At 38.5% G+C, this 11,448-nt stretch overlaps 1 protein-coding gene across 2 annotated transcripts in view; it reads right to left on the bottom strand.

Moving 5' to 3' along the window:
- Window positions 1-11,403, bottom strand: part of COL8A1 (collagen type VIII alpha 1 chain) — a 138,850-nt gene extending 127,447 nt beyond the window's left edge. Inside the window, exon 1 of one of the 2 annotated variants that reach the window (XM_015593029.2) lies at window positions 11,221-11,403. The gene's annotated coding sequence lies outside the window, so the exon portion shown is untranslated. The remainder of the gene's footprint in view (window positions 1-11,220) is intronic. The other variant, XM_006916544.3, reaches the window with a different exon arrangement.
- Between the last annotated feature and the right edge of the window lie 45 nt (window positions 11,404-11,448).

The following is an 11,448-nucleotide window of genomic DNA, read 5'->3' as shown; positions in this document are numbered from 1 at the left end:
TATACAGAGCAATATTTAGAAAGACTTTAATAGGACCTTGAGTTTATGGTTATTTTGACAGATGAAAAGGACAATGGAGGACATTCCATGGAGAAAAGAAATAAGAATGTTTAGAGGAAGAAAGCTTTTCTGGCTTAGGTCAAATTCCTGTTACTGATTAGAGAGGGATGAAGATAGAAAGATGGACTGGGGTGGGAGACTCGGTTAAGGGACTTGACTATTAAGCTAAGGTGTTTGTTCTGTATTTCATAATTTCACTGAAACTTTTTGAGCAGCATACTGATGGTCCTGGGACAGTGGCACCACCCAGCAAATATTTTTCCCTATATACCTTATTTGGTGTGTAGAAGGCCAGTATTTAATATTAACATGCTGATGGGAATTTATCTTGTATACCATGGTTAGCTCCAGAGTTGAGCCTAGTAACACCGTAGGTATGTGTCCATGGGCATGAATGGACTTAGGTCAAACTGTGTCTTGGAATAATCTATGGGGATAGAAAAAAGCATATTTAGAGCCTTCTCATTCATGGACACTGAATTATATTTCCCCACCTCTTTTTCCCTTTCCTTCTTTGCATATTTATTATCCTCCTATTATGTGCAAAGCATTGAGGGTGTGGAGATAAACAAGACATAAATCCTTCTGCAAGGGGCTTACAGCTCTGTACATAAAACAAATTAATGCCATTACAGAGTGACCAAGGCCTTGACGGGCTGTGCACAGAGTGCTGGGGAGCATGAAAGAGGTGCATAATGTGCTGGTTGCAGGCATGTTTTCTTAGAGGAGGACACCTGATCCGAATTTTGGAAGAGTACAGATTAATTCAGTAAATTAAGTAGGGAATGCTACATGCAGAGAGGGAAGATCAAGTACAAAAGCAAGAAAAGATAGCAGAATGTGATCACTTGGAAAGAGCTAGACCTTGTTTTCTCTTTTGTCTTTGGCACAGAACAAAGGAAGGGTGCACCGTAAACTTATTTCCATATATACCCTCAGGGTAGGTTAGGCAGTAAGTGTAGATAACATAGACATTTGTGTAGCTGACTCAGATGGCTTGAGGAAATCATTTAAATTGTTTTGACTATCACCATCTGGCTACAGATTGTAGTAAAAGTAACACCAAAGAGAATGATCTGGCAAGCCAGATTCAGGTTTCTTTAATGTGCTGTAGTGCCTTTGTTTCAGTCTGTTTCTCATATAATTATGGGGATTTCTACTGCCTTAGGAATGACATGCTAGGTTGTCACTCTCTTTACCAGATCTATGCCAAGCAACTTGTGATCACTGGGGAGAATTTATGGAGAAAACTTAGCCCTTACAAATTACCCTAGGGAGAAATGATATCTTTTTTTTTTCCTAGTTACACAGCTCTTACTTTTTTGGCTCTGAAATGACAGCATGCTTTTAGGAAAAAATACAAGAAAGAAAAATAAATTAAAATCACAGTATTAAACAAGAAACAGAGCCAGTCGGCAGTGTCTAGGAACAAAGCCACTGGAATTCTCTCACTTTCTTTATGAGTCAGAGGCATTGTCATAGGGAGTTGATGTTTTTTCTCCCTTTTCTGACACGACATCATGAGAGACAGCACGGAGAAGCGGGAAGACTATGGACTTTGGAGTGTGATCTCGATGGGAATACTGGTTCTGCCCCTTCTTAGCTGTGTGACCCTGGGCAAGATGTTTGACCAAGTAGAGGTTTGGTTTTTCTCATTTTTAAACTGAGAATAATAAAACTGTCCTCATAGGGTTAATATAAGGAACAGAGATAATGAGACAAGCACAATGTCTAGTCCTGTTAGACATTTAATAAATATATCTATTATAACTAGTAATGATAAGTTTGAGTTTCTGTCTTGGATGACTGTTTGCTATTTATTTTCTTAAAGGAGAGGGTGCTCCACTCTGCTGTTTCTGGGATACTGGCCTCCAGGCATTATCTTTGTGAAGGCAAAAGAGAATTCCCAGAGTAGAGCCCTAAGAGAAATATGGATTTGATGGGGGTGGGAGGTCTGAGCATCACAGATAAACCAAATAATCCCCAATGTAGCAAGATATACAAAAATATCAGTGAGTGTGTTCCTATTGTAGGAATTAGCTACCTATTGATGGTGAAAAAGTAAATGCTCAAGAAAGATGTTTGGCTAATGAGTTAAGTTAATTAATGGTGGTTAAGGTGAAACAAAATTATTAGCTCAGAGATTGTTGATCTAATTCACAAAATTATCTAGACTCCTTGTTTACTGGACTTATTGCTTATTATTGGTCATTTCTCTATTAATAACACAATATCCAGACAGTGGGAAAGAAGAGATCATTTCAATGTTTGATCTTCCCACCTTCCGGCCTTCCTTCCTCCTTCCCTCTTTCTCTCCTTTCCCTCCTCCTTTCATCCATCTATCCATCCATTCATTCATCTCTCTATCTAGAATATGTAAAATATTTAAGTTATTTTGGCATTTCTGCTATTACTATTATTATAAAGAACTGAGCTGTGGGCTCAAAACATGTTTATCTGCTTCTTTTGTTCCTTTTTCATCTGTGTTTGGAAATCACAGATGAAAGCATCGGGATCGTTTCTTATTTTATGATTTAACATAACACAATTTTTACTGACACTCAGTGTGTATTACATACTGACTAGTAACACTGAAAGCACCGTGTCTCGGTAGATCTTGAAATAATGAAGCAGGGTGGCGATTCCTAAACTGTCCCCAAGTCATTTGTAGAATACCAGTCCTAAGAGATGCTCTGAGGCTGAGAAGATTTGTCATCAAGTAAGTTTAGGGCATGTTGTTGACTAACTTTTTTGAAGAATACATACCTAGCATGTTAGGTTTTTGTCAAGTCTTGCAGTGAATAAAATTAATCATATTGTTTTATTGAGTGTTTCTAAAATTTATTTGACCACAACATTTTTCTGCATAAACTCATATTAATGTCCCAGGTCTTGCTATTTTTGAAATATACTTTGGAAAATGTTGAAAAGAGGCATTCGGGGATTTTACACAACATAACAGTCATTATTAAAAATTTCACCTTTCTCCAGTTAAAATAGAATTTTTAAATTACAATCTTGTTTGTGTGAGGAATTATTTTTTGACTGGCATCAAAATAGGGACAGGTGAACATATCAGCCTTTTGAGACTCTTAAGCCCAAATTTTTGCTTCTTTTTCTTTTTCTACTTACCCTTGACCTTGTCTGACCCTTTGAGACATGTGGAATTGTCTTCTGTATTCTAAAACACAAAAATGTTCTTGCTATATCTTGGAAGGTTATGCGCTTATTTGGAATTTTATTCTCTTTCGATTTGGCTCTGTATAAATACCAGGTGTTGTGGGTATAATCCATTCACTGTACTAAGCAATAGTAACAACGTATGCTTAAGTAGCATCATTTTATAAAATACTTTTACAGGATCTCAAATGCCTCTAAATGGTAAACAGAGTGGCTATTTGAGAATTGTTCTTCTGTGTAAGATAAATAAAGTAAGGCACAGAGATGACCAATGACTTGCCCAAAGAGTCAGGTGTTTTTGAGATTAAAACATTGAAGATTTTTCTGGAATAGGGCTTCTCAGGCCACATGCATTCCAACTTCATAGGGTCATCTCTATTGACATCAGCAATAGCCTTGAAGAGAGGATTGCTCTGTTTTCCTGTGAATGTCATAATCTTAACAAAGCAAGCAGCCCTTCTCTGGTGTGCCAGGGATTTTTTTTTTTTTTTAATGGTCTTAATTGATCTCTATCCCCCAAAGGATTCTGAATTATGCAAGTATCTCAAGTCTTAACAAGCCATCCCCACACAGCTGTGCAATGGAACTGTTCAACGGAAAGGTATTCACTTTGGTCTAGGCAGGGCTGTGGCCGTTCCCTGGAGAGACTCAGACACAGGAGTGCAGGTTCTGGGCCATCTTAGTTGGAGAAACCTGTTGGCCCATTTCTGCTTTCTTTCTTCCAGCTCCTTTCCCCCTTCTCTGGTGACAGGAGGGTCTAGTCATGGCAAGACCCCAGGACTTCTTTTTGAAACTCATGAGATCTTCTCAGCCTGGCCCTCAAGCTCGGCTCTCTCCGTCTTTCCCTCTTGTCGACCCCTAGCTGCCAGGGTTTGTTTATTACCGAATTGAGCATTTAGTCTTGGCTGGTGGTGGCCTAGGAAATAAGATTTTCTAAGATTGCTTTGGTTTTCTTTCTAATAAACTTCTACAAGCCTGGATATTTCTGGCATTGCTGAAATACAGGTGATTTACTCCTAAAGGCTTAAATTGGGATTTTTTGTTTTGTTTTGTTTTGCTTTTAAAAGGAAACCAACAGTGTGATACATTTCCATGGTACATTTTAGCCATTGTTGGCAAAGCACACCTTGCTCTGCCTTTTATCAGAAAAATTCAAATCTGAAGGCCCCCCTTTAGGAATTAGTTTTCTATTCTGAGACACTCAGCCCCCTAGTTCCCTCTGCTGATTGAAGACATCCTCACAACTCATTAGAACAGGAGATTGGAATAAACTGGGAGCTGGAAGGGGAACTAGATGTGTTGTTAAATTAGGAATTGTGGATCCAATAGCAGATTTTTGCTGCAGATCTCTTTTCTTCCAACCTCAACAATCTTGGCCATCTAAGCCAGAAATTTTTAGCTCCACCTAGTGTCTCCCCTCGTGTACTTCTTGGCCTTATCTTGGATCTGCTTTTTAACACAAGGCCGCTCGTTTGAATTTATAGCACTGATGAACACCATGAGCCCTAAACTTTAAGACTAGACAATCGCTAAGTAAAGCTCTTTAAAGACATAAAATAATCTACAGTCATCGCTTTGAATTTATGAACTAAGTTCAGGTTTATCTTTAGAGAGCTCATGGTGATAGTTGGAGGAACATACTAAAAGGCATGATAGCTGTCAAAATGTCTCCCAGCTGCCCTAGGACAATGCTCTTCAACTAGCGCTTAAGATTTGCTGACTTCCTGTTGAACTAAAGGTAGCGGTGGCTTAGCCACTCTGCTTCTGGGTAGCAAAACTACACACACCAGCCATAGTTGCTCTAGTACATGGAGCTTTAATTATGGAGGCCACTGGTCCAGGCTTTCAGAAAAACAGCTGTTTTATCTAGCTAACAGGGCACTGGAGAAGCTCCCCAACAGGCTGGATATATTTTATCTCCTGGAGAAGCCAACAGCTGACACCCACACCCAGGCCTATTCAGTTGGAGTTGGAAAAGTAGCACACAAAGTGATTAATTGTCTTTAATCTCAGCACATCACATGATGCCAATGCCTAAATATCCTGTGATGTAAACACATCAGTAGAGAGCTTAAGAGAGGCAGTCTTCAAGGAAGACTTACTTAAAAGAATGTTTTCACAATGATGCTTAGTCATAGACTATGTAAGCTTTAACATACAATAAATCAATTTCAGAAACGCAATTACTATTTCAAATATATGCAAACAATTGTCAGGCATGCTTTAGAGGAAAGCAAAGATGTATCTGGGGTCACACATTTGTCCACTTATTTAGGGTAAGTCGTTTCCAGAAATAATGCACAAATGTTCTTTTCAACCTTCATCATTTTCTATATTGGAGTAACTTTATATACTACCAAAAATTGTTTTGTGATCTTAGCAGAGAACATTTTGATGACATAGACATAGTATATTGAGTCAGAGTCAAGTCCAAATGAGGTCAAATGAGGCTCTTTTCCCAAATGAAGTCCAGTTGAGGGTTAAGAAGAGTTTTAATGGTTATAATACTTATAAAGCTAGTCGTCAAATGATGTATGATGTTGTACTGAAAGAAGCCTGACCCAAATAGGATTTTATCTCCTAAACATTTGAGAGTCTTGGTTCAGACAATCTATTAAGAAATTTCTTCTCCAACATCTCAAAACTCTCTGGAGTCTCTCCCTCTACTGTTTCAGAGGAATAAACCCTACAACCTGCACCATTCTGTCTCTATACTCTTGGCCCTTTGATGACCCCTTTCTTTTGTCTCAGCACATCTCATGCCTACATCCCTCAACCAGTATGTCCCTCAAAGTTTTCTCTGACTGTCCATTATGCATATTTTACCCTTTTTCTCATTAAAGACCTGGGAAGGTACAAGTATCTATTGGGTGGGAGAAGAGGAAGGTTATGCTATAAATTCATCACAAAATAATACATTTGTTATGCGACATGAATATTGGAACTAGATGTTTAAGTCTGCTGTAAAAAATAATATAACTTCTGGTATTCAAATAAATATGGGAGGACTAGTGACAGTACTGTAGGCAGGGAAATAGCTTAGCCATTGATAAGGCTACAGAACTCTTCTATATTTCCTAAAGCAAAGGAGGATCTTAAAGTTGATATGTTTGAGATTTGAGTACCTATAAGTCCTTATACACTCTTTATAAGGATTTTTATGAAAGCAGTTAAGAAAAATGAATATTTAACACTTAGTTGGTTTTTTTTTTTAATTCACTCACCCACTCAACACAAATTGACCCAAGGAACTACTATGTACCAGGTCCTGGAATGGAGAAAGCCATATAAAGTCCCTATGATGATGACAATCAGTGATTTCACTCTTCACGGGGGTTTGGATCAATGTTTAGACATTCTGTGGTAGAGGTATAGCTGCAGCCCAATACCTCTACCAATTATGGTTTCTGAGAACCCTGTATGCTAGGTTCCAACAGAATTCTCAATATCGTCTGAGACATCTTATGTACGCACTGTGTGGGGAAGACACATTATTACAGTTATTCAAGACAGAGTGCTGATCAGAGAGTCTGGCTACATTAACTCCAGCCCTGGTTCTGCTACACACATCTGGGTGACCTTGGGTAAGGTATCAACCTCTTTGACTCTTTTCTAATTTGTAAAATTAACTTTAGTTAAAATTAGCTCCAAGGATCTTCCCAGCATTTATATTCTGTGATTCTATAAATAAGTTTTTCAATACTTAAGAAGTTAGAATAGGGACTAGTAAATAAAATTGCTTTGAAACTTTATTTCAGAGAGTCTATTGGAGGCAACTAGTGATTTTAAATTACCTTTCTTCAAGGTATATGAATTAAAGTTTAGAAAATATAAAGCCTTTTTTTTGTTGGAATAAAAATTGACATCCTGTTTAAGAAAGTATGAGATTTTTAGTAATGATGAAAGCCACAAGTATGACTTGTACTCCAGAAACTTGATCTATAAGAATTAAAAGGAGATTTCTTCCACTGAGAGAGAAAAAAGATAGCACAGAGGGGTTATGACTGCATTTACAAATCCTGTGCCGAAGGAGAGAAGGGCAGCTTTTGTTTTCCAGGAAGGACAATAGAAGTAAGCCCAAAATAAACAGAAGATCAGATATGTTTTAATATTTTATATACTCAGCTATAAGTGCTGGGAGTTGCTCGTGCTATCATGCTACATTGAGAATTCATCATTATTATTAGAATTCATTATTATTTAACTGATTACTCTGTGGTCAGTTTGGGGAACATTTTTGTTTGTTACTTCAGTTTGATGCTGTGCAATTTCAATGGCTCTTTGAATTTGCATACACAGGGACCCCAGATTATAGATATTTTGACTTTTGTGTCTCTCTGCAAGTCTATTTGCTTGAGGAAAGACTATAAAGAACCTTCTTCCTCAAACAGCAAACATAGTTCCAAAGCGGTAGTGGAATATCAGATTAGTGCCTTTCTCCGTTGGTGCTGAAATATGTTTAATTCTCTCTCCCACTCTTTACCCCTTGTCTCTCTAGAAAGGAGAAGTTTAGCAGCACTCTAATTTATTGCTCTAGGGTGTAAATTGCTGTTAATGACTGCCAGGCCACTGGAAGTACGTTTTCATTATATTTTCACAATTTTCTAACAATTTGTGAGCTAGTCCTTTTTAAAAAGAAATTCTGGATGCTTTGGTAAGTTAGGAAGGAGTCCTTTTCACACAAAATTGAAAAGAGAAAGACTCTCTAAATTTCAAAGGGCAGTCATTCTCTCCTTAACCTCCACCTTTCCTCTCCTTTAATTTTTTTTTTTTTCACTCAATATTTAGAACACTGCACCTCTCCAAAGAGAAGACTGCACTCTAGTCTCAGGATATGTACCTTCTTTAAATTACGTATATGAATTTATGGGTTTATGGGTATCTGGTGGAAGAGAAAGCTAAGGCATGAAGAAACGCCTAGTTCTCAGAGGGTTCCTTGGTGGACGAGGTTGAGAAATATGTCTGCATCCTAATTGCTCTACAAATTGCCATCCCAAAGTGGGTGACCATGAATAAGAAAGAGTAAATTGCTACTACTAATTTCTAATTTGCTAATAATTACCCAGCATCGAGCCTTTTGGGAGAACTAGGATTGGTTTTGTTGCTGTGAATCACCCATTACTTGAAAATATGTTCTGAGGGTTTTTTATACTCATAATATAGCGTTTAAAATTATAACTGGCAAAATCGTGTTGGTTTTAACATGGGGCAGATCTGCAATCATTCTTGTTTTTATAACTGAGCTGTTCCCTTCTGTAGGAAGGGCACGGAGGAGATGGATCTTAACTTATTGGTAGAAATACTCTCACTGATTTCAGAAAGAAATACAAGAGCAGATATGGATTCTGCTCTTCCGCATCTCCTCATATTCCATGTAAGTAAGGGCAAAAAGAAGGTGCGTTTGTAATAGATTCTGGTCTTTCTATTCTCTTGGAGCACTTCCTAGGAGCAATTCCTTCCAGCTTTCTCTCAGTTCTCTACTTATTCATATTCTCTTCTCCTTGATTTTTGATTCACAAGTGGAAATACAGTGGAGTATGCTTTCCGATCATGAAAAGAATATTGTTTTGTACCTTTGAGAATAGTAGAAAATCTGAAACATGTGTTTCCCTAGGTACAGCAGGCCCTCAAAGTCAGCAGAGCACCCTCTCGGTATCTAATGAACCAGGTAGCTGCTCATCTTTTCTTTTTTAGAAACATTAAGGATTTGTTCAAAGCCTGATGGAATAATGTTGGATGGTTTTGGCCATGAACCCAATCTGGGGGCAGCCATACAATGGCATAAAGAGGAGACTCCTGTGCAAATAGGGAGACACTAGGGTAACTACTTGAAACCCCCGCCAATGATTTTTCTAAAAACTTAAGGGAAGTGTCATCTTGCCTGATGTGCACCCCATGGAGAAAGAATTACTTTAAGTGTCTGGTAAAGGCCCCTAGGGGAGTTAGATCATGAGCAATCTAAGATGATCTCACTCAGTTATTCAGGGTGTTGAACTTGATGGCACATGGGGGAGGCAGTTACTGTTAAATGGTTCGTAGCTGGTGGAATAGATCGACTGCCAGGAAAAGCAGAAGCAAACCCTGGGAGAACACTTTTCATCACCAAACTTAGGAACAACGGGGAGTTTTTTTACACTGGGAGCACTTTTTTTTTTTTTTTTTTTCTCGCAGAAAAGATAACTTCCCTTAAGGGAATCTGCTGAATGAGGCAGTGTATTTTCACCCTTGTGATGATGGGCGTGATTCCGACACTACCATAAAAGAAGAATGAACTTGGACATACCACACACTTGGTTTGGCCTTGTCTCATACCTGTGCTCTTGTCACGGTTGATTACCCACTTACATCAGATATGAAGCAAGCTGTCTGCACTGTGGCTTGAGATAAAAGCTATTTCAATATGCCCAGGTCACATTTTATCTTGGCCAATAGTAATTTTATATCATTTTCTTAAAGAAAACCACACTCTTTGCAATAATTTTTTTCCAATGAAGCAAAATTTCATATGACAGAAAGCTTTACATATAACTTTCATTTGAATAATAGCATTGAATCCCCTCCATGCCAAACAGAATTTTAAAATATCTTTATTATTTCTTTTGATATGCAAACCATAAGGAGAATAAGTTTGGAAGACCCTCAGTTAAACTTCTAATGATTCTACTTTAATAGTGGAGCATTTTTTTACAGCTTTGGTGAGTTTTCCTTTTTCAAGTTAAACAATATAAACAAACCAAAAAAAAAAAAAAAAGTCATACTTTTCCCCTCTTACTTTAAGAATCTTAAGAGCTCAAATAGTGGTTTGGTTTCCTGACTGCCAGCTTTGGTTTGCCTTCTTTAAGCGGTCTTGTGCAATTCCCCAGAGGAAACATTGGAAGAGGGTTTTTCTCCCACATGAGAGAGTTTCATCCCACACAGCCCACAGATTTTGATGCCAAACTTCATAGACCAAGTGTCTGGTTTTACAAAAGTAGCTGTGGAATATGTTTTTCCTTTCACAGGTGCACGACACTCACTCTCAAACCTCAGAAATAAGAAGATTTCAGTCTTCAAAAATGAGAGTAGCTTATCCACTGGATATCTCTGTGAAAACTAGGTGTCAATCAGGTCGATTTTAATTTACCAGATGAGGGAAAAGAAGGTGGCAAGCAGAGTTCAAACCTCTAAAGCCTTCTAGCGGTTCTTTCTTTACAACTGTCTGGTGTACACAGAAGTATTGTATAATTTGGCCTGTATTTTTCTCTTACTGTGAAACATATTGAAACACTTGATGTTTAGGTGTGTGTATAGAAATCCATGAAGTCCTTTTATACACTTTACTTCCAACCCAATTCTCATTTTAGGATGTCTTGAAAAGAGAGCTTTGTGAGAGCATATTCTGCCCCAACTTGTAAACTTGGATTTGTTCTTTCCTATCTACCAGCCACCTGATCACCGTCCTGTGTAAAGGGCACCCGTTCACATCATTTTTTCCAAGCGCTTAAACCTGGAAAGATATTTTTTAAAGGACTCACGGAAGCTGTCTTGGGGGTTTGGAAAACATCACAAAATTGTTAGCAGACCTTTTGACTATGCTATTTTTAGGAAACTAATTGTGTTCTTTTAAAGCACATTTTTGACAATGGGACAAAGTTTTCCTTGCCCCCACTGATAATGTGAGGTATTTACAATGAAAAACGTCAGTAAAACGCCCCAAACGGATACATTTTAACCTCAGCAACAGTCAGCAGCAGGGGAAAAGTGATTTAAAAAGAGAAAAAAGTTTTTTGCGATATTTATGCTGCTGTTTCTGCCCAAAATGAACTTTTATTTTACAGTTCAAACAGAAGTTTGTTTTCAAACCAGTTGCTAGTTAAAGGAGCAGCTGATCTGGCATCCATAAGACTAAGCTCAAACCAAACAGTAAGTCTGCTGACCATAGGAGACTTATTTCCCGCAGCAACCCCTGTAGGTCAGATGCCTGCAGAAGTGTTGTCTTACCTTGAGCACGTAAGATCCAGAAGAGAGGTTCGGGGGCTCCCACAGGAGAGGACCGGGAAAGTGCTCTGATCTGGTGCTGGTAACATGCACTTGGCTTTTATGGGCAGGTGGGAGGAGCCGCTCCTCATAGTAGGTGGGCAGGGAAGGAGCGGCGGGCGGGCAGCCCCGGGAGGAGCTGGACACTCTTCTCTGGGGAGGGGCGGAAAGGGCAGAGCGAGCGAAAGAGGG

The sequence above is a fragment of the Pteropus alecto genome, unplaced genomic scaffold (genome assembly GCF_000325575.1).
Source record: "Pteropus alecto unplaced genomic scaffold, ASM32557v1 scaffold164, whole genome shotgun sequence".
Taxonomy (NCBI): Eukaryota; Metazoa; Chordata; class Mammalia; order Chiroptera; family Pteropodidae; genus Pteropus; species Pteropus alecto.
The sequence above is the reverse complement of the archived record's forward strand: the minus strand, read 5'-3'. Positions and strand labels throughout refer to the sequence as shown.